At 43.1% G+C, this 26,153-nt stretch overlaps 1 protein-coding gene across 1 annotated transcript in view; it reads right to left on the reverse strand.

The window, feature by feature from the left end:
- The window catches only part of BTBD7 (BTB domain containing 7), a 1,417,647-nt gene that overhangs the window by 20,531 nt on the left and 1,370,963 nt on the right, over positions 1-26,153 (reverse strand). The gene's annotated exons all lie outside the window — the stretch shown is intronic.

A 26,153-nucleotide genomic window follows, 5' to 3' on the forward strand; every position in this document is an offset into this window, starting at 1 on the left:
CTCCAAAATAAAAATCTCTTCCATTTTTCTGCGTACACTTTCCTTGTACTAGGTCTTCTGGCTTCCATAATCACATTTAAAACTTGTTGAGGAAGTTGAGACCTGCTGTCTTTCAAAACAGAATATGCCAGGCTGTTAGATGAAGAGATTGAAGCTTGACATTGAGCAGGTGACCGTCCCTCTGAGACAACAGGTGTGGAATCAAGGGTAAAGGCCATGGAGGCTTCCTTACCAGACTCCTCAGTAATGGGTACCAGTGCTGCCGAGGCCAATCTGGAGCTATTAAAATCATCCTTGGCTTGTCTTGTCTGACCTTTAGAAGCACCTTTGGGAGAAGAGGCAGAGGTGGAAAAGCATACACATGAAGATTTTTCCAACTGAAAGAAAGAGCATCCACTTTCCAAGCTGTGTGATGAAACCTCTTTGTGCAAAACTTTGGCAGCTGGTGGTTCAGTGGAGAAGCGAACAGATCTATGTCTGGAGTTCCCCATGACACTGTCAATTTTTGAAATACATGAAGATCCAGTTTCCACTCGTGGGGATCCATGATTTGTCTGCTTAACACATCTGCTAAGGAGTTCTGTGCTCGGCAGAAACCTTGCCTGAAGAGTTAGTTGCAAGCTGAGCGCAGTCTCCCATAAAATCATTGCTTGCCTGCACAATGGGTAAGAATGTGTTCCCCCTGTTTGTTGATGTACCACATGACAGTTGTGTTGTCTGTTAGAATCAACACCTGCCCTGGAAGAAGTAACTCCTTGAAAGCCATTAATGCAAACTGGACTGCTAACATCTCTTTCATGTTGATATGTAGATGCTGTAGTCTGGCAGGCCACTTGTCTTGTATCCACTTTCCATTTAGATGAGCTCCCCAAGCAATGTCTGAGGCATCTGTCGTTAGAATCTGACTCGCCTCTGGCCGGGTCACAGAGAGTCCCTTGTTTAGGTGACATTCCTGAGCCCACCACAAAAATTCCTTTTGAATGCAAGGTATTATTTGAATGACAGTGTCCAAATCCTGGCAGTGCTGTGTCCATACATTTTGAGATACCATTGCAGCTTCCTCATATGCAGTTTGGCATTGGGAAGCACCAGAATACAAGATGCCATGAACCCTAAGGCTTGAAGGACTGTCCTTGCAGTCAGCCCGGACTGAAGAGATAGTTGATGGAAGTAACTGGAAAGATTCTTTTGTTTGTCCGGGGTTAAAAAGGCCATCTGGGCTGCTGTATTCAGTCTCACACCCAGAAAGCACATGTCTTGAGAGGGTACTAGACTGGACTTTATTTCGTTCACAGAATACCCTAGGCATCTTAGCACTGCTATGACATAATCCAAATGCTGTAGAAGGTCTTCCTTTTCTTGAGCTAGAATCAGGCAGTCGTCCAAGTAAGGATAGATTTGAATTCCTTTAGCCTGAAGTAAGCTATCACTGGAGCCAGAACCTTTGTGAATACTCTGGGCGCAGTGGATAAGCCAAAGGGCAATGCAGAGAACTGATAATGAGAATTTCCAGCTCGAAACGCAGATACTTCCTGCAACTTAGTCGATAGGCACATGAAGGTAAGCTTCCTTGAGATCTAAAGTTACCATCCAGTGATCCTTGCCCAGCAGAGGTAAAAGCTGTTGTAACGTCAACATTTTGAACTTGGGAATGTCCAGATAAGTGTTGAGGATAGATAAATCCAAAATTGGCCTCCACGTGTTCCCCTTCTTCGGTACTAGGAACAGGCGAGAATAAAATCCTAAGCCCCTTTCTGGCACAGGAACTGGCTGAATGGCCCCTATGTGGAGCAACAGAGAAATTTGCTTGTGAGCCTCTTGTCTTTGTAGAGGAGGAATGTCTGGCATGCCTTTGAAAGGAGGCATGGTATGGAAATAAAACCTGTAACCGTGGTGAATGATATCCAGAACCCATCTGTCTTGGGTAATTAAATCCCAATTTTCTTTGAAAAGAGACAGCCTTCCTCCCAAAGGTGCTGCCAGGCGAGAATGTACTGGCAGCTGAAAAGGCAGGTCATTGGGTCTGCTTACGAAAGGACTGACCCCTGCCCTCACCAGAAGTCTGAGCAGGGGAACTCCCTGTCCTAGGCCTAAAAGAACCTTGAGCTCTGCCCCTACCACGTCTAGACCTACCCCTAGACTGGGAATCATAAGCAGGATAAGTCCATCCCTTAGTAGGCCAATTTCTACTAAACTTGGAGGCTGCACCTGCAAAAATCCTTAACAGTTTGCATAGACTTAGCCTTGTCCTCCATTTTCTTTAAGACTGCTTCCACAGGCGAACCAAACAACACATCAGACTGCAAAGGAGCATCCAAAATCCTTGTTTTAACATGCTCAGCTAAATTCTGATCCCTCAACCAGGCATGCCTACGAAGAACAGAACCAGTGGCAGCCACCCTCGAGGAGGCCTGCACAGCATCAAAACCACATTGCAAGGAATGTTTACCCACCTGTTCAGACACATGAACTAAATCCTGCAACTCTTTACACTCAATACCTTCTGCCAGAGCATCCACCTTAGATTTCAATTGTGAAAGGAGATAATTCTGATATTTTAACATGTGAAACTGACAATTCAACGCCCTCATGGCTAAAGTGGAAGAAGTATACACTTTCTTTCCCCATCTATCCAAAGCCCTTGCCTCTTTATCAGGAGGAACAGGATTTTTAACAACAGAGGCCTTCACACCTTTAGGCCCCTGAGAGACAGTTTCGAGTCTGCCCTAGGACTCTTAAAAGATACTTATGAGCTTCAGGCACCCTATAGTACCTATCCGGTTTAACTGGGGCAGGAGGCAAAGAATCAGGATTGAGGGAAGCCTCTGCAAAACATCTTCCACCACATTCAGAACAGGAGGTATAGCTAAAGGCCTATGCTGGGGTAAAACAAGAATTCCTAAGCCTCTTCCTGGAATCAGAGAAATCTTGACCTTCCCATTTAAAATGCTCCCTCATGGAATGCAGAGTCTCTGAAAATGAAAAATCCTCAGGAGGAGAAGCTGAAGGAGTAGAATCATCCACATCAGAATCAGAATAAGGAGGATACTCCTGCAAGTCTTCAGCCGAAGACTCAGAAGCCTCCGAACATTGCTCAAAACTCTCAAACTCAGGTTCCACCCTAGGCCTCTTATCAGGAGGGGGCATAGAACCTCTAATCATAGTAATCAAATCCTCTGCCATTTTAAGCATATGTTTCTTAGGCAAAGACCCTGACGCACTAGGAGAAACCCCCACTGAAGTTAAACTTGGCCTGCCTCTCAAAGAAACCTTGGAAATAGAAGGGGAGGCTCTAACCACCTTAGGAAGAGAGGGAAGAACAGCCACCTGAGAAGCCCCCTCAGCCTGGCCTACTTCCTGCGAGGATACATCCTGTAACAGTAAAGTCTCTCCCTGAGACTCCAAAGAAACACCTGGCAAAACCTCCGGCTCCACTGAGCCTTCTAAAGATCCGACGTCTGGGACTGTCGGTTCTTCCACTCTAGGCTTTGCTGCTTTGTCCTTGCGCTATTTGGCAAGCGGGCGTCGGAGCCTCCGGCGGCATTTTATAATTACAACGCTTCCCAAAACTAACCTGGCACAGTCTAACCTTCTCTTAATAGTGCGTTTGTTAAATCTAGCACAAGAGCGGCATCCAACAACGTCGTGCTCAGGCCCTAAACAAGGTATACACAAAGTATGGTAATCCCTATGAGGTATCTGTTTCCCACAAGAAATACAGTTATTCACTTTTTCTGACATCCGGTTAAATACTGAGGCAAGAAAAAACCAAAATATTCCCCAACGGGGTACTTAGCCAACTTTGATTCGGTCTGAAACTCTGACTTCAGAAACTTTCAGAACGCCAACCTGCACTCGCAAAATTGCTTCTGCATCGGACCATGCGGCAAAAAAGACTGAGGATATGACGTCGGTCATGCGCATTAGTACCCTGACGTACTGACGTCAGTCTAATGCGCCCTGACCGACGTCAGCCATATACTTTGGTATTCGGGCCGACTGGACAGCGGACTACCCAATAGTTAGGACTGCAGCAATGTGGAATGAAGAACATCAAGGACTGCAACAGTGAATACATTCAAACATCTACATTTATGGTAAGTGTACACAACTGTACTACGTTTGTCGTGTTACACTGTTGCAGTCATCACATTTGGGTTGATTCCCAAAGCTTAAGAATGGGTGGAGGCAGTCAAGAAGAGTTGGGGCTGGCTAGTATGCCCTGCAGGACTGCTGTTGCAAAACCTGCCCTGGATTTGGAAAAGATAGGCAGATGGTAATGCTTGGTGAAGGTGTGAACAGAACTCCAGGTAGCAGCTTCCAGAATGTCTCTGGTAGGGACTCCCCTGAGGAATGCTGTAGAGGTAGAAGTTGCCCTAGTGGAATGCATTCTGACCCCCTGAGGGGTTGGTTTCCCATGGTGTTTGTAACAGAAATGGATACAGTGTGCTATCCATTTGGAAATTGTTTGTTTAGATATGGCCTTGCCCTCTGCTCCTGGTGCAAAACTTAGTAGTAACTGGTCAGATTTCCTGAAGGGCTTAATCCTATCCAGGTAGAATCTGAGCTGTCTGTGCACGTCTAAAGAGTGCAGGATCCTTTCCCCTTTATTTTGAGGATTAGGGAAGAAGGTTGGCAAATGGATAGATTGTTGAGAGATACACTGGACACCACTTTAGGCATAAAAGTAGGGTTAGCCCTGAGGGAGACCCTGTCAGCATGAAAAATAATGAAGGGTTCCACAGCCATAAGTGCTTGTAGCTCAGACACTCTTCTAGCAGAAGTGATGTTCAGAGGCAAGGCTGTTTTCCAAGAGAGGAACTTCAAATCTGCTGACTCTGCAGGCTCAAAGGGGGGGGGGGGGTGAGCTTTTCCAGTACAAAGTTAAGGTCCCAAGCAGGGGTGGGGGCTCTCCTTGGTGGCCTTAAATTGTTGGCCCCTCTCAGGAACTGTTTGATGACAGGGTGAGAGAAGAAAGGTGGCTCAGTGTTGTAATGAGCCAAGATGGCAGAGGCAATGATCTTAATGGAAGAGAAGGATAGGCCTCTGTGGAGTAGTTCTGCTAGGTAATCCAGGATTAGAGGTAAGGAGGGTAGTGCTGTGTCTGCTCCTTTAGACTGAATCCGGGAACAATACCTTTTCCACTTATCAGCATAGGAATTCCTTGTATTGGGTCTTCTGGCTTCAAGAATGACATCCAACACCTGATTGTTTAGGCTGGTCACTGGGGGAGAATTCAAGGAATAAGCCAGGCTGCAAGGTTCAGGATTTGCAGCTACGGATACAATATCTGTCCCTCCTGCTGAGTGAGGAGGGTTGGGATCTGGGGTAGGTGTCATGGTGGCACCGGTGACAGGCTGCACAGTAGTGGGTACCAGTGCTGGCATGGCCAGTCTGGGGCAATCAGGATTGCCCTTGGCCTGTTCTGCCTTATCTTGAGTAATATTCTTGTAAGAAGAGGTAGAAGGGGAAAGGCATAGATTGAGAGGTTTACCCACTGGAAAGATAGGGCATCCACTTTCCAAGCCCTGCTGTGAGGTGTCCTGGTGCAGAATTTGCTTATCTGGTGATTGTTGGGAGAGGCAATAAGGTCCACCTCCAGGTCCCCCATTTCTGGGTTAGAAGGCTGAAAGTGCTGGGGTCTAATTGCCCCTCATGTGGGTCTAAGAGATTTCTGCTTAAGTAGTCAGACAGAGAGTTTTGTTTGCCTGGTAGGACTTGAGCTTGTAGATGAATGTGCATGCCCAAGGCCGTGTTCCACAGGGTCGGCTAGCCTGCAGAGTGGGTAAGAGTGGGTTCCCCCCTGCTTGTTGATGTACCACATAACTGTGGTGTTGTCTGTTTTTATTAGCAGGGGTCCTGGTGAGAGTAGGGATCTAAAAGCTGTCAGAGCGTGCTGAACAGCTAGCATCTCTTTTTGGTTGATGTGCAGATGCATTTGACTTGGGCTCCAGTGACCCTGAATGTACTTTTTGTCCAGACATGCCCCCCAGGCATAGTCTGATGCGTCTGTGGTTAGGGTCTGGGTGGTGTGGGGTTGTGTAAAGGGAAGTCCCTTGTTGTGGTTGCATGCTGCTGCCCACCAAAGAAACTCTAGACAAGGTATGATGGTTTCCAGGTCCTGAGAATGTTGGCACCAAAGACTTTAAGTACCACTGAAGTTTCCTCATATGCAGTCTGGCATATGGAATTAGTAGAATGCAAGAGGCCATAAACCCTAGAGCCTGCAGGATTTTCCTTGTGGATAGCTGGGTTCTGGTGGCCATTTCAGTGAAGTAGCCTGTTAGATAGGCTTGTTTTTCCGGAGTAAGGAATGCCATCTGGGATGCTGTGTCCAAGCGTGCTCCCAGGAGTAAAATATTTTGACTGGGGACTAGTTTTGATTTATTTTTGCTGGTAGCATACCCAGGGAGGTTAGAAGGTTCTTTACAAATGTCAGGTGCTGCAACAGCATTTCCTATCTGCCTGAATCAGGCAATCGTCCAAGTAAGGGTATATTTGAATCTTTCCCTGTCTGCAATAGGCAATGGAGCCAAGCATTTTGTGAAGGCTCTGGGAGCAGTGAATAAGCCAAAGGGAAGTGCATAGAACTGATAATGCATAGATCCTGCCCTGAAACGTAGACAGTCCTTGCACGATTCCCTGATAGGGATGTACAGATAGGCTTCTTTTAGGTCTAGGGTGGCTAACCAGGCATCTTTGGACAGCATAGGAAGAAGCTGCTGAAGGGTGAGCATTTTGAATTTTGGTACCACCAGGAAGGTGTTTAGAATGGAAAGATCTAGGATTGGGTGTCAAGTGCCCTCTTTTCTGGGTACCAGAAAAAGTCTGGAATAAAAACCTTGACCTATCTGTTCTGCAGGAACAAGTTGAATTGCCCTTATGGAGAGAAGGGATTGAACTTGGTTTTGTGCCTCTGCCCACTGGTTTGGAGGAAGGTCTGGGAACCCTTTTGGGATTGGCAAGTGTGTGAAAGTAAAATTTGTACCCCTGGTATACAATGTTGAAACCCATCGGTCTTTGGTGATGGAGGTCCAGTTTTTTGCATGGTGGGCAGGTTTTCCTCCTAGGGGCACAAGCAATTGGGCAGAGGCAAGGAGTGGGGTTGAGAAGTCATTGTGAATTTTTTTCCTTAAGGGGGTGGCTTAGCACTCCGTTTTAGAAGTGGAGGTACTCCATTGCTTAGATATCTGCATACCCTGACACTGTAATCTGGGGGGGGGTCTGTTTCCTCTGGGTCTTGTTTGAGATGGGCTGGAAAGGACCAATGTTTTGAGGGGCAGTGCCTACTGAATCTTGGGAGGCTGTACCTGCAAAAAATCTTTGACTGTCTGCAAAGACTTAGCTTTTTCTTCCATCTTTTTTAGAACCTCTTCTACTTTGGTGCCAAACAAATTGTCCTTATTCAAAGGAGCATCTAGTAAGTTTGAATTGACATGGTCTGCCAAGGTCTGTCCCTTAAGCCAAGCAAGCATTCTCAGTACAGAACCAGTGACTGCTGCCCTGCAAAATGCTTCTAGGGCATCAAATCCACACTGCAAAGTATGCTTGCTGACTTGGCTTGCAGAATGCATAAGCTCCTGTAATTCTTTATTTTCTGCAAAGTCTGTAAAGGTAGATAATTTTTGCTTAAGTCCCATAATATGTTGCTGGTATTTCAGCATGTGAAACTGGCAATTCAATGCCCTAATGGTGAGAGTTGCAGAGGTGTATACTTTTTTTACCCCATCTGTCTAAAGCTCAGGAATCCCTGTCCGAAGGGGTGGGATTCTTAGCTGTAGTTGCTTTTATATCTTAGGCCCTTCGGAAATGACCTCAGGGCAGCAGTAGGATTTTTGAAAAGACATTTGTGAGAATCAGGGACTCTGTAGTACCGGTCTGGTTTTCTTGGAGCAGGGGCTAAAGTATCAGGAGTTAGACTGGATTCCATAAAGACATCATCCACAACATCCAGAACTGGAGGGATAGCCAAAGGTCTATGTTGTGACAAATCTAAAAATTCTCTGCGTCTCTTTTTGGACGGAGGATAATCTTGGCATTCCCAATGGAAATGCTCTCTTAAAGTATGTAGGGTTTCACCAAAAGAAAAATCCTCTGGAGGGGAAGCAGAGGGAATGGATTCCTCTGCATCTGAATCCTCATAAGCAGATAAAGGCATGTCTTCATATTCAGAAACCTCAGAGTCGTTAGACTCTGGGTCAGTTAAAGCTGCTGGGGACAAGTCTTTTTTTCTCTTAGCAGGGGAAGGCTGGCTTCCCCTAATCAGCATGATCAGGTCTTCTGCTATTTTAAGCATTTGAGATTGGGTTGTCGGTTTTTTAGGTGTAGCTCGTACTCTTGGCCTTAGAAACTTGGTAGTTTTAGACCGAACTGAAGACGCGAAAGAAGTTGTTGGTTTGTGTCTAATATCGGTAATGGGAAGAACTTCCTCGGAAGCCAGTGCCTGCACAGCAGCTCCGGACCCATCCAAGGTAGAGACATCCACAGGTTATGTAGTCAAAGAAGAGTCTCGCGGCATACCAGACTCTGAACGGGTCTTAGTAGCAGCCTGCGAATCCATCGAAGCAGGCATCAGGGGCTGCAAAAGCTCCTCACTAAGTACTGGTAAACTGGCGACTAGCTTAACGGAAGCATCGTCGGCAGTTTTGGACCTGTGCATCTGTCTTTATCCTAACGATTTTTCGGAATATCAGTAGTCGGATGGCTTACCAAAGCCATTTTGGAATATGGAGATAGAGAACGAAAGTATTTAGTGACAATAAGGGCCTGACGACGAATAGTTCGGGCATTGAACAAAGCACAAAACCAACAGCGAGGAATGTCGTGGTCTGGGCCTTAACAGGTGACGCAGTAACAATGGAAATCTCGGTGTGGTACTTGCTTTCCACAGGCGAGACAATCGTTAAATTCTTCTGACATCGGTTAGAGCAAGAAAAAGGGATCCCCAATGGGGTATTTAGTTTTAGAAGACTTCAGGATGATTCAATTCGGAAACGAAAACTCAGGTAGCGGCCAACTGACACTCGTGCGAACTGCTTCTGCTTCGGGCTCCTTGGCAAGAATGACTGATGTAATGGTGTCGGCTGCCTGTTTTTATACCCCTGACGACCTGACGTCAGTCCTGGAGCGACAGCAACCGAAGCAGAAATACTAAGTCTCTGGTATTCGGGCCAACTGAGGGCTATCTGCAGGCAGATAACCCAAGTGTGATGACTGCAACAGTGAAACATGAAGAATGTCAGCTAGCATCTCTTTTTGGTTGATGTGCAGATGTATTTGATTTGGGCTCCAATGGCCCTAACGCACCTCCCGTCCAGGTGTGCACCCCAGACATAATCTGATGAGTCTGTGGTGAGGGTCTGGGCGGCATGGGGTTGTGAGAAGGGAAGTCCCTTGTTGTGGTTGCATGCTGCTGCCCACCAAAGAAAATCTTTCCTTAGACAAGGTATCATTGGTATGAGAGTTTCCAGGTATTGACAGTGTTGACACCAAAGGCTTTTTAGGTACCATTGTAGTTTCCTCATATGCAGTCTGGCATATGGAATGAGTAGAATGCAGGAGGCCATGAACCCTAGAGCTTGCAGGATTTCCTTGTGGATAACTGGGTTCTGGTGGCTAGTTGAGAGAAGTAGCCTGTCAGATAGGCTTGTTTTTCTGGAGTAAGGAATGCCATCTGGGATGCTGTTTCCAGGCTTGCTCCCAGGAATACAATTTTTTATGTGGGGACTAGTTTTGATTTCTTTTTTGTTGATAGTATACCCCAGGGAGGTCAGTAGGTCCTTTACAAAAGTCAGGTGCTGTGGCAGCTTTTCCTGATTGCCTGCCTGAATCAGGCAGTCGTCTAAGTATGGGTAGATTTTAATATTTCTTTGTCTGCAAAAAGCAATGGCGGCAGCCAGACATTTTGTGAAAACTCTGGGAGGAGTGGATAAGCCAAAGGGAAGCGCAGAGAACTGAAAGTGCATATATCCTGCCCTGAAACGTAGGTATTTCCTGCACGAGTCCCTGACTGGGATGTGTAGGTAAGCCTCTTAGGTCTAGGGTGGCTAACTAAGCATCTTTGGAAAGCATTGGTAAAAGCTGGTGGAGGGTGAGCATTTTGAATTTTGGTATCACCAGAAAGGTGTTTAGAGTGGATAGATCGAGGATGAGGCGCCATGTGCCCTCTTTTCTGGGTACCAGGAAGAGTCTGGAGTAGAAACCTTGGCCTATCTGTTCTGCAGGAACATGCTGTATTGCCCTCATAGAGAGCAGGGAAAGGACTTGCTTTTTGGCCTCTGCCCACTGGTTTGGAGGAAGATCTGGGAACCCTTTTGGGGTTGGCAGAGTGTGGAAATAAAATATGTATCCCTGGGACACTATGATGAGGACCCATCGGTCGTTGGTAATGGTTGCCTAGTTGTTTGCGTGGAAGGAGAGTTTTCCTCCTAGGGCACAAGCAGGTGGGCAGAGGTAGGGGGTGGAAGGGTAAAGTCATTGTGAGTTCTTACCATAAGGGGGGGGGGCTTTGCACTCCCTATTTTTGAAGAGGAGGAACTCCATTGCTTAGATCTCTGCAATTCCTGGGGCTGTTGTCTGGGGAGGGTCTGCTTCCCCTGGGTCTGGGCTGGCCTGGAGGGGGCAGGAAAGGACTAGTGCTTGGAGGGGCAGTGGCTACTGAACTCGGTGGCTGGACCTGTAAGGAGTCTTTAACGGTCTGCATAGATTTAGCCTTTTCTTCCATCTTTTTTAAGACCTCTTCTGCTTTGGTGCCAAATAGGTTGTCTTTGTTCAATGGTGCATCCAATAATTTGGATTTGACATGGTCTGGCAAGGTCTGTTCCTTAAGCCAAGCATGCCTTCTAAGGACATAACTAGTGACTGCTGCCCTGCAAGATGCTTCTAGGGCATCAAAACCACATTGTAAGGTGTGCTTAGTTACCTGACTTGCAGAATGTATTAACTCTTGTAATTCTTTGTTTTCTGCACAAGCAAGAAAAGATATTTTTTGTTTGAGGATTTCCAGGGTATGTTGCTGATATTTCAGGATTGTGGAACTGACAATTTAATGCTCTAATAGCAAGAGTAGCAGAGGTGAATACTTTTTTACCCCATCTGTCTAATGCTCGGGAATCCCTATCAGAAGGGGTAGGATTCTTAGCTGAAGTTGCTTTGATTCCTTCAGGTCCTTGAGAAATGACCTCTGTGTCAGCAGTAGGATTTTTGAAAATAAATTTGTGAGATTCAGGTTTCCTGGGAGCAGGAGGAAGGTTGTCAGGAGTCAGAGTGGATTCCATAAAAACATCATCCAAAACATCCAGGACAGGAGGAATGGCCAAAGTTCTGTACTGTGGTAGATCAAAGAATTCCGAGTCTCTTTTTTGACCGAGGGCAGTCCTGACATTCCCATCGGAAATACTCCCTTGAAGTATGTAGGGTTTCCCCAAATGAAAAATCCTCAGGTGGAGAGGCAGAAGGAATGGATTCCTCTGCATCAGAATCCTCATGAGCAGAGAGGGGTTGCATATCTTCATATTCAGATGCATCGAGTCAGCAGACTCCTGTTCAGATAAAACCACTCGGGGTATAGCCTGGCTTCCCCTAATAAGCATAATAAGGTCTTCTGCCATTTTAAGCATTTGAGACTGAGGCAAGGAAGCAGGTGCCTGAGCTTGGGTCGTCATTTTTTTTGGTGTGGTTCATACCCTGGGCCTTAGAATCTCGGCAGATTTAGAAAGAACTAAAGATGCGAAAGAAGTAGCTGGTCTGTGTCGAGTATTGGTAGTGCAAAGTACTTCCTCAGAAGCCGGTGCCTGCTCAGCGGCTCCAAACCCATCCAAGGTAGAGACATCCACAGGATCCTCAGTCGAGGAAGAGTCTCACGGCATACTGAACTCTGAAAGGGTCTCGGTAGTGGCCTGCGAATCCACAGAAGCGAGCATCAGGGGCTGCGAAAGCACCTCACTGAGGACCGGAGAATTGACGACTAGCTTAACGGAAGCGTCATCGGCAGTTTTGGACCTGTGCGGTCTTGTCTCTGTCTTTATCCTTATGTTTTTTTGGAAGATCGGTAGTCGGATGGCTTACCGAAGCCATATCTGAATTTGAGGACTGAGCGCGAAAGTATCTGGCTACAATAAGGGCCCGACGACGTATAGTTCTGGCGTTGAACAAAGCACAAAAATGACAGTGGGGGACGTCCTGGTCTGGGCCTAAACAGGTGACTCAGTAAGAATGGAGGTCTCAGTGTGGTATTTGCTTTCCACAGGCGAGACAATTGTCAACTTTTTCGGACATCGGTCAGAATAAGAAAAAAGGATCCCCAATGGGGTACTTAGCTTTAGAAGACTTCAACTTCAATTCGGAAATGAAAAGTCAGGTAGCGGCCAACCGGCACTCGTGCGAACTGCTTCTCCTTCGGGCTCCTCAGCAAGAAAGACTGATGTAATGGTGTCAGCTGCCTGTTTTTATACCCCTGACGACCTGACGGCAGCCCTGGAGTGATGGCAACTGACGCAGAAATACTAAGTCTCTGGTATTCTGGCCGACCGAAGGCTACCCCTGGCAGGATAACCCAAATGTGATGACTGCAACAGTGAAACATGAAGAACATTTACATTTATACAACTAAAAAAAATAACAGGAGAGGAGTAAAATCAATTAAGCAAGAAAAACAACACAATACGTAACAAAAAAAGCCACAAAACACGACAGTGTACCAACAGAGCTTCCGTAGAATGCATCCAGCACTGAAGCAGGGCAAACAAGATCTGAGACAACTTGGTAATGCAAAGCATTATGAGAGTGGGAACTGGAATTTGGGAAACAAGACTCTGCCTGCCTCATATCTTATAAGCCACAGGGTCAGGTGGACGAAGACATCTGATTAAGGCATTACTTTTTCTTTTGTACACATTATACAAATATGATTGTTTTAACAATTATTTAATTTAACACTGCACTGATCGTTCAAATCCTACCTTCCCTGAAATGTTACTCCTCCTGAACATTATTCTGTATGCATTGCTACCACATATTCAATTTACTTACTAATTCCCTTTTCTAAAGATCTCACCTGCAGTTACTTTACTTCCTTTACAACATTCAACAATTCTGTTAAAGTTGGTTTTACTTTTCCTTTTCATTTCCTAGTATTTTTTTGGCAGCCAAAAGTCATTAAACTTAGTACAGCCTTACTGTGTGTAGGCAATTCAGTTTCTATATCCCAGCTCAAAAATAACTTGCTCCCCCACCAATTCTGACAATGTACTCTGTTGGGAATCTCAACCATTTTGATACATTCAAAAACACATTCTCCTGCATACTCCAATATTCCTCATTACACCTCCAGCAATTGCTGTCTACATGGGGAAGGATATGTGAAGTCTACTTGGGGTATTAAATACCTACGGAAATACTTCCATGCAAACATCCTAAATCTTCTAAACTATGTTGCATACTTGGGAGCTGTACAAATATCAACCCACTGTTCATTTGTATACTCCTTTACATTCTCATTTTCCAGTCTTTTCTGACCTCTTCTAAATGGATTCTTTTTTAACACACCTTTATTGAATTATCACTTGTGACACAGGCGATCGATTCCTAATAGTTATCATGAACTATTTTATAGGCCCAACAAATGATCCCCTTTTTACCCAAGTTTCTTGTTTTAGGTTCTACTACAAATTCAGAGATGGCTTTTCACTTAACACTCCCCTATCCCTTTCTCCGCATGTATATTCTGTTAATTCCTGGCAGGGAAGGCAGATTTCCAACCCACAGTCCAAACTTCTGCTTGACATCATCTCACTCTATGACTTCCCTTCCTTAGTTACTTGCTCCTAATTCTTTTATTCTTTTACTAATTTTCACCAGTGCATTCCCTCTCTCTCTTGCCTGTTTTATGTGTCCCTAACTACATTAATCTCCATTGTTAAAATCTCTTTTCTCCTTTCCCATGTTGGCTTAGATCTCAAAATAATCTTTGCGACTTCCTACATATTATATTCTGCATGGATTTTAGTGTTCTCTTTATGTGCCTGCACCCAAAATCCTACTCTCTTATTTTCTGAAGTCTCCTTTTTTCAACATCACTTCTTTCCATTTTGATTTGTGAACCTCTGCTTGTGCTACGTAAATTGGCCTTAACTGTGTAGCTCTGAAGTATCTCCTCAAATATGGTAATTCTAAACCACCTCGTTTCTGTGGGGAGAAACGACTTATCACAGTTAATTTTTGCCCTCTTTCATTCTCAAATTCCTTCACTTCTTTATTAATTCCTCTGGAAGAAAAACTACACCGGACCTGTATACAATACTTAAGACATTAAAACATTTTTATTGTTTGTATCTTGCTACTCACATCCATTGTCAAGATTTTCCAGATTCTCAATTTTTTATATTACATTTTGTTTAGACTCTTCCACCATTTTTAGCTGCAATAACAGAATCCTTTGTTCAAGGCTGTTCTCACATATCCTTAGCTGCAATAACAGAATCCTCTTTAATCATAACACCTAAATACTTCATCTTCTCATTCCTCCACATATATAGGTATTGCTGCACCAATTCATGAATGGGAATACAGTTTACTGAAATAGCCTTTATTTTATCTTCATTTATTTTACATCCCGAAATTGTCTCAAAATGCTCCACAACTCAAACATTTTTCTAGATATTTCATATACAAAATAATATTTGCAAATAAGGCTAATTTCCTTGAATATCATACCAGTTTTATATCATTAAGTTTGTCATTTTTTTAACCAGTGGCTAGTAATACAAGACAAATAAAGGAGAAATAGAAAATCCCTGCCTAGTTCCTTGCCAGAGAAGAGCCCGCCCCACTTTGATATGCGTCTCTGACCCTTCATACATCTTTCTAGTTAACCTCATTATTCTATCGGGAAACACAAAAGCCGAAGCCACTGCCTTACTCATAAAATCCCAGCTAACACCAACAGCAATGGTGGCTTCTTGTGCTCTGTTTCTTTTTGGATCATCTATGTTCTGTTAATGTGCTCTCCCTTTCACAAAACCAGAATGATCCAAATCTATCAGTTTTGGCAACACCTTACCCAGTGTCAGTCACTATAGATATAAATGATTTATAATCATGGTTCAACTTTGAAACTGGTCTATATGAAGTTGGATTTGAAGGGTATTTGCTCTCCGAGTAATACCACCCACTAAAGATTTCTTCCAAGATGCTGGCATTGCCCATCTTTTTAAAATATTGTTAAACAAAACCTTCCAGATCTAAATCACTTTTCCCCTACTAACTTCCAAATTTCCACAGGAATACCATCTGTTCTGAGAAACTTCTCTACTGAGTGACTGCACATCCCCATTTTTATTGCTTCTCCCATCATTAGATATTAATTCTTGAGGCTCATCTTCCTCTAACATCTATGTATTAAGTTTTCCATAAATGTGTCCATCTGTACATTTTCTCAGTTTCCCATTCCTCTGCTCTATACAAATCTTCAAATAATTTCCAAAATATCTCTAATACCTCTATATGGCATCTGGTTACTTAAGCTCCTACAGCTTAGTCTTTATTGGTACATGGTCTGAAATAGTTACTGCATGCATTTCAAAATTGTCAGTTTAAATACCCATGTTGTTGTGAAATACAATTTTTGTCCAATCTAGACCAGTTAATATACTATGGGGAATAATATGCGAATTCTGACTGTATATTTGTAATTTCACATATTCCACATCAAATATTCTCATGCACTTCTATTTTGTTAGATTTTTTTTTCTTTCTAGGTCCCCCTGATACATCTTTACTATTGCATATCAGGTTCCCCACCCATGAATAATATTCCCTGCTGGAAGCTAATTATCTCTTGCATAATTCTCAAACTTAATAACAGTAATTTTCGGTGGAATATAAATACATGCCAGTGTAATTCTCCTTCCTTGCCAATAATCCCTTATTACCACAATTCTACCCTTGCTGTCTTTCTTCTCTTCCTCTGTCACTAATGGAGCCACTCTTGCAATCAATATTATTGCACCCCCACCCACTTTTCCTTAGTCTGATACCCTGCTAAATAAACATTCTGGTATCTTTTTTTGCAAATTCACATTTCTAACTACAAAGCTACTATTTGTACTGTACACTTCTTAATACAATTCGATATTCTATTTCTTGTCCATACTTAAAATGTATTTCACATTCCTTGATATGACTGATAAGGCAGTCATTCTGAAAAGATATTACTTTCACATATTCTGCATGATATTTTTTAATATATGCTTTCAAACTGCCACCTACATGCATAATTAGTGTTTGACAGACTGAATTTATATGCAGTTGAATCTTGATTCTGTTTAGATCCAATGTCATTTTCCCAGACTTTTTGTTTCAATAAAACATTCAGAAAACATTATACATTTTCATTTTTTACTCCCCAACCTTTGTTAACTCACAACAAACACAACTATAAAGATATGGCAGATGCCTCAGACAGACAAGTTGCACCCACATGCTTTACCTCTTCTAAAGTTAGATTTAATCATGCTGTCAACGCATGATAGATCCTGTGTTCCATTCTACAATCAAACCATCCATCCTTTCTTGTTGCATCTCAATGTCTTGTATACTCTCAATTAACTGAATTGTAACATTAAAAAAGTGCACTGGTTTTCATTAAATGAAGAGATCTGCACTGTTGCCATTCACAGTGAGGCAGTCACTACTAGCAGGAATGCATCTGCTGTACTCTCCTCAATGCAACAGACTTCATTTATTTTCCCTGAACTACCGGTTACTTCTGTAAGTACTCATTGGAGTGTTTCACCAAGTACATCACAGTTTAGTTATTTTTTGATGCATTACCCAAGTCTGCAGACAGTATGCCTGCCATTTGCAGAGCTCTGCTGCTAGACAGGGAAGAAGAAAAGAAAAAGAAAATAGTACCACTTTATCACTGGCATTAACTCACTAAGCCCCACCCCCATATCACATTTAGAATACCTATACAACTGCGGTGGTGGTGCTGCGTTAGCATTGTTGCCTCACAATAAGACGTCCCGTTCGATTCTCAGCTGCAGCGTCTTCTGTGTGGAGACATGCGTGAATGGGTGTACCTTCGTTGAAGGTTGTGCGTCAGGACTGGCAACTCGGCACGTAAAAATCTACTGCCAATCATTAGCGGACCGGAGTTCCACTGTGGCGACCCCTAACCGGGAAAAGCCGAAAGACAACAACAACAACTGTATCTATCTTTTAAAATGTAATGTGCAACTGACTTCAAGAATTTTGTTATACACACCTTACTAAGAGAAAAAAATCTAACCTTTTTTACTTAATTTTTTCTTCACTTCCTTCATTATTCCTCTAAATATTTATGACAAAGTGGAAATTATACTTTATAGTTCTCAGCTGGTTCAAAATAATCCACAAACTTCCAGTCTTTTTCCCCCTTATCTCCACTTCTTGCGGATGCACAGTTTTCACGTTCAAATTGCAACTTCTAGAAATATCTCTTTACAGTTCGTGAATTGCCTGCTTTCAAATTCTTCCTGTTCTTTATTTACTCAGTCACCCAACACCAGTCTCTAGTTCAAATCCAATGTACTTCTTGTTTTTCTTGTCAGGTCATGTGCTTTTTTGTTTTCTTTTTCCTGTAACTTGATCATTTTCCTTTGGAACACTGGAAAAGGTATTACTGGCAAATTCTTTCTATGGGAAGTGGGAATGACAAGCAGAATCCCGTTCAACTTGCTGTCTCAGTTTTTGATGGATAAGCGTTTATTTCCTTCTTCACCTGCATCAGAGAATGTCTTTGCTTCTTTGGGAAAAAAATATTCTGAAAACTATTATAGCAACTTGAATCTTACCCCTACCCTTCAATACCCTCTGACTGCAGGGATAACCTTGCTCTTTTTCTGCCTGGTGTACAGTGACTAATCATTTTCCATGAACACTCTGCTGTCCCTAACTAATACTACTCAACGTTATGCCACAATAATGTCAGGAGCAGCAACTTCTGCCGATATGATTGCATCTTTACTACTACAGGTTTTGGCTTCTTTCTCATGGCCAAATTTGCAGAACAAATATGACAGAAACGTTTTTAACAGAACCTGTTGTGGAATACCAGTCCAGTTGGTTATTTGTACCTTCATAAATTAATGCAGTCTGTTTTTTAATTTCCCCTGGTACAGCAGAAAAATTCATGTTTGTCTATGTGTGTTTTTGTCTTCTAGCTGTACTTCTTGAAAAGCCTAAAACTGAGGCAGTCTTTCCTTCATTTCAACCTGTGAATTCTGCTGATTTATCAGCTCATCTGAATAGCTAATTAAAACTACTTCCACTCTTCCTGGCCTTTTGTCATTTGACTTTATGTATTTCTCCAGTTTCAATTATTTTACACACGTCTGAATGCATTTCATTTATTTATTTTTTCTCTAAATTACTGGAAGCCATCTCATGTACAGAGGCTGAAACCTGATCTGTTTTTGTTTAACAGCTGCATGCTCTTCACCAGAGTTTTTTTTTTCTTTTAAAGTTTCTAGTAGATTTTCTCTTACCTTCTCCAGATTTCTTAGCTGGTGACATCTGGGAGTGCTCTAATCGACCTTTTCACAAGTACGCAGCCATCTTGTAAGACCCACATTGTTTGCCTTCACTGTAACCACCTTGTTTGCTAACATATACACTGTTAAATTCTACTAACTATACTTTATTACCCTAAATATATATACATATATAAATATGGATTCACTTTACAAGCTCGAACGACTGAAATTGTGAATTTCAGTATCTCGAGACGAAAGTGTCGAAAGTACAACAGACTGAAACCTCAAAATAGGCGGCAAGCCCCCCTGGGCCCCCATGTTTGTGGGGGCTGTGCCCCCCACTACTTATACATGCAAACTCAGAGGTTGCACTAAAAAGAATAAGGCATCAAAAACCCACTGCTACACATTCTACACTTCCGTTGCACAAACACACATTACATATGTACAGTCATCACCACTTTCAACACTTACCTCCCCTAACCTACAACTAAAACTTCCTAACACACTCAAATGATACCAAATCCCTACCCAAAACCCTTAAACAAAAAACACTTACCTGAATCTCCAAGTATAACCACACACCGGCAGCCATCTCTATATCCCAGACCACACTGCACCTTAAAGACACAGTAAATCACAACTAAAACAGTGCACCACTGCAACCACGGATTCGACTATTTCATATTCGATCAAATGCAGTTTTGAATAACTGCACTTTCAACACTTTTGTCTCGAGATACTGAAATTCGCGATTTCAGTATTTCGAGATTGTAAAGTGAACCCATAAATATATATGTATGTATATGTGTGTGTGTGTGTATATATATATATATATATATATATATATATATATATATATATATATATATATATATATATACACACACATACACACACACACACACATACACACATACATACACACATTTTATATATATATATATATATATATATATATATACATATACACACACACACACACACACACACATATATGTTTGCCTTTTGGCTTTTTTCCCAGTAAGGGGTCGCTACAGCAGAACTCCGGTCCGCTAATGATTGGCAGTAGATTTTTTTTACGAAATGCCGAGGTACCAGCTCGACGCCCAGCCTTCAATGAAGGTATGCCCATTTATGCACGTATGTCTTTCGAACGCTACCCAACCGCAGGGAGGACATGCAGACTCCACACAGAAGGCACTCCCAAGCCAAGCTGAGAATCGAACGGGAGAACCTCTTGCTGTGAGGTAACAACGCTACCGCTGTACCACCGTGGCTATATATATATATATATATATATATATATATAAATATATAAATATATATATATATATATATATATATATATATGTATACATACACACGTGTGTGTGTGTGTGTGTATATATATATATATATATATATATATATATATATATATATATATATATATATATATATATATATATATATACACATACATACACACACATTGCAAAAAAATGAGGACTTCTGAGGGGGGGTGGGGCAATGCAAAACTTTGTGGAAGTGGGTTTTTGTTCACTGTTCATCTTCACTGTAACCACCCTGCTTGCCAATATCTACACCATTAAACTCTATTGTATGTACTTTTTGGGTCTATATTAGAACACCGAAAGGGAGAAATATCGAACGCTCACGAGTGAATATGCAGGAACTCTACTTTTTTTCTTGATTGCAGTACAGTGAAGATTGGAATATTTGCCCTTTCTTCACTGTAGTGCGATCTCGGAGTTGGAAAGTACAGTTTTGTACCTACCATAAATGTAGATGTTCGAAGATCCACATTGCTGCAGTCCTTACATATGGGTAGTCCGCTGTCCTCGGTCGGCCCGAATACCAAAGTATTAGGCTGACGTCGGTCAAGGCGCTTAAAACTGACATCAGGACGTCAGGGTACAAAAGCGCATGACCGACGTCATATCCTCAGTCTTTTCTTGCCCCAGATGTCAGAAGGCCCTAAAAAGAAAGGGCAAAGCCAAAAAACAGCAAAAAACAACCAACCACCCCTGCACTAACCATATTTACAATATTTACAACCCAAACCACACAACCAGCTCTAACTACAGAGGGAAGGAGGGAGGTAAATTGGACTGCAGCAATGTGGATCTTGAACATCTACATTTATGGTAGGTACAAAACTGTACTATGTTCTTCATCTCACATTGCTGCAGTCCTTACATATGGGTAGAATCCCAAAGCAGAGGTAAGGGAGGATGGCAAAACTAGAAAGCATTAGGAGCTGCCAAAATGCCCTGTAAAATTGCAGTGGCAAATCCAGCCCTAGATTTAGAGTAAAGTGGAAGGTGGTAATGCTTAGAGAAAGTATGCACTGAACTCCAAGTAGCTGCCTCCAAAATATCCTTAGTAGCCACCCCTTAAAAAGCTGTAGAAGTGGCAGTAGCCCTAGTGGAATGAGGCCTAATCCCAGATGGAATCTCCTTACCATGATGGGAATAACAGAAAGCAATACAAAACCAATCCACTTAGAAATAGTTTGTTTTGAAACAGGTTTGCCCTGAGAACACAAAGCAAATGAAACAAACAACTGCTGAGACTGCCTGAACCCTTTAGTTCTGTTCAAATAATATCGCAACTGTCTGTGTATATCCAAAGTGTGCAAAATCTTCTCCCCTTTATTTTGGGGTTTGCATAAAAAGTAGGCAAATGAATAGTTTGGTTTAAAGCCACACTAGAATCCACTTTAGGCATAAAGGAAGGGTTAGTACGCAAAGACACCCTATCCTTGTGGAAAATTAAGAAAGGCTCAACCGCCATAAGGGCCTGTAATTCAGAAACCCTTCTCGCAGATGTAATGGCCAACAAAAAAGCAGTCTTCCATGATAAATATTTCAACTCGGCAGTCGCTGCAGGCTCAAAAGGTTGTAGAGTGAGTTTCTCCAACACAAAATTGAGATCCCAAGCAGGAGTAGGAGCTCTACGGGGGTCTTATATTCTTTGCCCCTCTAAGGAATTGCTTAAACAAAGGATGAGAAAATAATGGTGGGTCACAGTCATAGTGAGCAGAAATTGCTGCAGCATGAACCTTTACAGAGGAGAAGGACAAACCTTTGTCCAATAACTCAGTAAGGTATTGAAGAGCAACACTTAAGTTAGGTTTAGAAACATCAAAGTCCTTTGCTGTACTCCAAATTAAAAATCTCCTCCATTTATCTGCGTAAACTTTCCTTGTACTAGGCCTTCTGGCCTCCAAAATAACATTCAAAACTTGTTGTGGAAGCTAAGACCCTCCAGGGTTTAAAACAGAATATGCCAGGCTGTTAGATGTAGAGAGTGAAGTTTGACATTGAGTAAATGACTGTTCTCCTGAGACAGCAGGTGTGGATACGATGGCAAAGGCCATGGAGGCTCCCGTACCAGACTTCTCAGTAATGGGTACCAGTGCTGTCGAGGCCAATCCGGAGCTATTAAAATCATGGTTGGCTTGTCCTGTCTGACCTTCAGGAGTACCTTTGGGAGGAGAGGCAGTGGTGGAAAGGCATACACGTGAAGATTGCTCCAATTGAATGAGAGAGCATCCACTTTCCAAGCTGTGGGATGAAACCTTTTCGTGCAAAACTTTGGCAGCTGGTAATTTAGTGGAGAAGCGAACAGATCTATGTCTGGAGTTCCCCATAACACTGTCAATTTTTGAAATACATGAGGATCCAATTTCCACTCGTGGGGATCCATAATTTGTCTGCTCAACACATCTGCTAAGGAGTTATGTGCTCCTGGCAGAAACCTTGCCTGAAGATTTAGCTGCAAACTGAGAGCAGTCTCCCACAAAATCATTGCTTGTCTGCATAGAGGATATGAATGTGTCCCCCCTTGCTTGTTGATGTACCACATGACAGTTGTGTTGTCTGTTTGAATCAACACCTGCCCTGGAAGAAGTAAATCCTTGAAAGCTATCAATGCAAATTGGACTGCTAACATCTCCTTCAAGTTGATATGTAAATGTTGAAGTCTGGCAGGCCACGTGTCTTGTACCCATTTTCCATTTAGATGAGCTCCCCAAGCTTTGTCTGAGGCATCTGTCGTTAGAATCTGACTCGCCTCTGGTCGGGTCACAGAGAGCCCCTTGTTTAGGTGACATTCCTGAGCCCACCACAAAAATTCCTTTTGAATGCAAGGTATTATATCTGAATGACAGTGTCCATATCTTGGCAGTGTTGCGTCCATACATTTTTGAGATACCATTGTAGCTTCCTCATATGCAGTTTGGCATTGGGAAGTACCAGAATACAAGATGCCATGAACCCCAAGGCTTGAAGGACTGTCCTTGCAGTCAGCCTGGACTGACGAGACAATTGATGGAAATAAAGAGAAAGATTCTTTTGTTTGTCCGGGGTCAAAAAGGCCATCTGGGATGCTGTATTCAGTCTCACACCCAGAAAGCACATGTCCTGAGAGGGTACTAGACTGGACTTTATTTCGTTCACAGAATACCCTAGGCATCTTAACACTGCCATCACATACTGTAAATGATGAAGAAGTTCGTCCTTTCCTTGAGCCAGAATCAGGCAATCGTCTAAATAAGGATAGATTTGTATTCCTCTTAGCCTGAAGAAAGCTACCACTGGAGCCAGAACCTTCGTGAACACTCTGGGCGCAGTAGATAAGCCAAAGGGCAATGCAGAGAACTGATAATGAAAAGTCCCAGCCCGAAACGCAGATACTTCCTGCAACTGGGCCTGATAGGAACATGAAGATAAGCCTCCTTGAGATCCAGAGTCACCATCCAGTGATCTTTGCCCAGCAGAGGTAAAAGCTGCTGTAATGTCAACATTTTGAACTTGGGAATGTCCAGATATGTGTTGAGGATAGATAAGTCCAAAATGGGTCTCCACGTGTCCCCTTTCTTTGGTACTAGAAACAGGCGAGAATAAAATCCTAGGCCCACTTCTGGCAGAGGGACCGGTTGTATAGCTCCTATTTGAAGTAGAAGAGAAATTTGATTGTGAGCCTCTAGTCTTTGCTGAGGAGGAACGTCTGGCATGCCTTTGAAAGGAGGCAAGGTATGGAAATAGAACTTGTAACCTCGGTGTATGATATCCAGTACCCATTTGTCTTGGGTAATTAAAATCCAATTTTCCTTGAAAAGTGCCAACCTTCCTCCCAAAGGTGCCGCCAGGCAAGAGGTCTGGCAGCTGAAAAGTAGGTCATTGGGCCTGTTTACGAAAGGACTGGCCCCTACCCTCACCGAAGATTGTGCAGGTGAACTCCCAGTTCTAGGTCTGAAGGAACTCTGTGCTCTGCCCCTACCACGTCTAGATCTACCCCTAGACTGAGAATCATACGAAGGATACGTCCACCCCTTAGCAGGCCAATTCCTACTAAACTTTGGAGGCTGAACTTGCAAAAATCCTTAACAGTCTGCATAGACTTAGCCTTGTCCTCCATTTTCTTCAAGACTGATTCCACAGGTGGACCAAACAACACTTCAGACTGCAAAGGAGCATCCAAAATCCTTGTTTTAACATGGTCAGAAAAATTCTGATCCTTCAGCCAGGCGTGCCTGCGAAGAACTGAACCAGTGGCAGCCACCCTAGACGAGGCCTGCACAGCATCAAAACCACATTGTAAAGAATGCTTACCAACCTGCTCAGAGACATGCACCAAATCTTGTAATTCTTTACACTCAATGCCTTCTGCCAGAGCATCCACCTTAGATTTCAATTGAGAAAGAAGAAAGTTTTGATATTTCAACATATGAAACTGGCAATTCAAAGCCCTCATTGCTAAGGTAGAAGAAGTATAGACCTTCTTTCCCCATCTATCCAAAGCTCTGGCCTCTTTATCTAGAGGAACCGGATTTTTTACAACAGAGGCCTTGACACCCTTGAGTCCCTGACTAATAGTTTCTGGGTCCGCCCTAGGACTCTTATAAAGATATTTATGAGCCTCAGGCACCCTGTAATACCTATCTGGTTTAACAGGCGCAGGAGGCAGAGAATCAGGATTAAGCGTAGCCTCTGAAAACACATCCTGCACAACATCCAGAACAGGTGGTATAGCTAAGGGCCTATGTTGAGGTAAAAGCAAAAATTCCCTAAGCCTTTTCCGAGAATCAGAGAAGTCTTGCCCTTCCCACTTAAAATGCTCCCTCATAGAGTGAAGTGTCTCTGAAAAAGAAAAATCCTCTGGAGGAGAAGCAGAAGGAGTGGAATCTTCTGCATCAGAATCAGAATAAGGAGAGTACTCCTGCAAGTCTTCAGCCGAAGACTCTGAAACATCTGAAGCCTGTTCAAAACTTCCCAACTCTGGCTCCACCCTAGGCCTCTTATCAGGAGGGGCAAAGAACCTCTAATCAGAGTAATCAAATCTTCTGCCATTTTAAGCATGTGCTTCTTAGGCACAGACCCTGCTGAACTAGGAGTGACACCAACAGATGCTAAACCTGGCCTGCCCCTGGGAGAAGCCTTGGAAACAGAAGGAGAGGGCCTAACCACCCTGGGAAGGGAGGGAGTACAGTAACCTGAGAAGCCCCTTCAGCCTGCCCTGCCTCAAGAGATGCCACATCCTGCAAAATTAAAGTCTCCCCCTGAGACTCTAAAGAAGTCTCCGTCGGACCCACCGGTTCCACTGAAGCCTCTAAAGAACCGGCGTCCGGAAGGGAGGACTCATCTTGCCTGGGTTTAACTGTTTTGTCTTTGCGCTTCTTAGGAAGCGGCGCCGGAGAATCCGACGGCATATTATAATTGCACCGCTTACCGAAGACCAGCCTAGCACAATCTAACCTTCGCTTAATAGTGCGCTTATTGAACCTAGCACAAAAGCGACACCCGTCTACGTCGTGCTCAGGCCCCAAACAAGGAATGCACAAAGAATGATAATCCCTATGTGGTATCTGTTTCCCACAAGAAATACAATTATTCACTTTTTCTGACATCCGGTACTACACTGAGGCAAGAAAAAACCAAAATAATCCCCAACGGGGTACTTAGCCAACTTGGATTCGGTCTGAAACTCCGAACTCGAAAAATTTCTTGCAACGCTGCTTCTGCATCGGACCATGCGGCAAAAAAGACTGAGGATATGACGTCGGTCATGCGCTTTTGTACCCTGACGTCCTGATGTCAGTTTTAAGCGCCTTGACCGACGTCAGCCTAATACTTTGGTATTCGGGCCGACCGAGGACAGCGGACTACCCATATGTAAGGACTGCAGCAATGTGAGATGAAGAACATCATATATTTAGCGGGGGGTGTGAGGGGCACAGCCCCCCACAGTAGCGATGTCGAGTTACTGTATTTTCACTCATGTGAGCGTTCGATATTTCTCCCTTTCGGTGTTCTAATATAGACCCAAATTTTTTTTCTGCACAAACTCTCTGTAAAGAACTACTACATATATAACTCATTTGTTTTAACTTGATCCCCATGGATGAACTTGACAAAGGTCCACGTAGATCAGCATTCTACCCCAGTTAACACATGTACATATACATTCACAGATCTAGACATACATACATACATATCTAAATATAATGTGGTACCAGGGCACAAAAAATTATTAAAATGTGATGTTTTCTCTTTCTTTCCTTCTTATTTCAGACTGTTGGCACCTTTGCAAGTGACATCTGAACTATGTTTAACCTGGAATGAGTGTGCT

Source organism: Protopterus annectens, chromosome 6.part0, assembly GCF_019279795.1.
Source record: "Protopterus annectens isolate FY-2018-M chromosome 6.part0, PAN1.0, whole genome shotgun sequence".
Taxonomy (NCBI): Eukaryota; Metazoa; Chordata; order Ceratodontiformes; family Protopteridae; genus Protopterus; species Protopterus annectens.